This window comes from Charadrius vociferus, unplaced genomic scaffold, assembly GCF_000708025.1.
Source record: "Charadrius vociferus isolate BGI_N301 unplaced genomic scaffold, ASM70802v2 scaffold61, whole genome shotgun sequence".
In the NCBI taxonomy this organism is placed as follows: domain Eukaryota; kingdom Metazoa; phylum Chordata; class Aves; order Charadriiformes; family Charadriidae; genus Charadrius; species Charadrius vociferus.
In genome coordinates this window covers 4,013,184-4,014,794 of record NW_009646945.1, presented here as the reverse complement: position 1 = coordinate 4,014,794, position 1,611 = coordinate 4,013,184, and positions in this window count along the sequence as shown.

Below are 1,611 nucleotides of genomic sequence, written 5' to 3'. Positions count from 1 at the left end.
GTTGGTGAAGCATCAGTGGTGTGTAGGTCAGTCTGAGAATCTTTGGCCTATAGTCAGTGAGTCATTTTATATATATATAATATAAATATATATTATCAGCATGACCTGGTTGTGTTGTGGAGGAATCAATCTGTAGCTGCAGCTTGCCTTGCAGATACGGGTTTTATTATAACTTTTACAGAAACACCCAGAAATCCCAAACCAGGTTTTGGTGTGTCCAGTGTTGTGTGTGTAAATTGGGGGTGCTTGGCTGCAGCTCGAGGGCTGGGGTGAGCATCCCTGCGCCTGGCAGCCATGGTGCCATCCCTCCCAGTGCCTGGCTGGTAAACTCAGGGGTGAGCGGTCATGTGTGTGCCTCGGGGATCATCTGACTCCTGGGAACCAGGGGCCAGTTGGTAGGAGAAGCTGCAGCAGCTTATCCAGTTATCAGGGTATTTCCTTGGCTGCAGTTTCCCAGACACTGTATGTTGGTACCAAGGCACTGAGCTCTGAGTCGCTAAAGCCCACGCAGCTCGGGGGCTGTCACCCTGTTCCCCACCATCTCCTCCTCCACTCCTGAAGCTTGCAAAGGGTTTAACGGGAGATACTTTGCATCTGGGGCCACAGTGAGGAGTGTTGTGGTTTGCGCATTACCCTCCAAATGCCTCCCATCACAGCACTCCGCCGGGCAGCTTCGTCATCTCACCACCCCATACCACAGGCCTTTTCCCCTTTACTTCTTCATACTGTGATAGATATCTCACCCTCCTCTGCCTCAGGGAGTGTTAATTTATCTGTACTGCTTTGCTTTCCCAACAAACACTGTTACTGAGAGCAAAGTCTTTCTGTTTCTCCCCCTCTTCATCTCCTCCCTTTTCAAAATGCTCCTACCCTACCTCCAATTTGTCTTTCCAAACTAAAGAAAACCAAATCATAAATGCAAGGTGAAAAGTCATAGTCTAAATACAAAAGACAGATAAAGGGTGGGAGAGAAAACAGAAAGCCAAAGTAATTTTCCCAAGGTTATCAACAGAGCCAGGAACAGAAGGCAGGTCTCCTGGGACCCCACCAGGCTGCGGCCACCTGGGCTGCGCCGGCTACAGGACCTCCGGGTTCTCCTGACCCAGCCTGGGAGCAGAGCCACAGCAGCTGCAGCAGCTGTTTTATTCCAGCAGCGGCTGTGCAGTCGCTGAGGGGCACAGTGAGCGCTGAGGGCTTGCTGGCAGCTTGTCAGCTGCTTTCCAGTGTGGAGGATGAAGGAGATGTTAGATGTGGACAGAAGATTAATACAGAAAGTATTATTAGAAGATCCTCAGTAGAGGAAGTGACGGTGCTAAATGGTTGTGGTAATTGTCTTCGATAACAGCCTCTGGTTGTCTCCTCTTCTTACAAACAATAAGGAGCACTTCTCTGGGGGCACACAGTGAGCAAACCTGGCAGCTTGTCAGCCATGGACAATGTGCCCATTATGGAGTGGTACATTTACATTGGAGTGGGGTTCTCCTGCCCCAAACAAGGGCTGGAGTGAAGTGAGTCACAGATACGTCCAGCTGGAAGATTGTGGTAGATTGTCGTCTTTTGGCAAAGGTTTGCTGTCCAAGGTTGTCTACCTGTGTGACACTGAATGTCCTG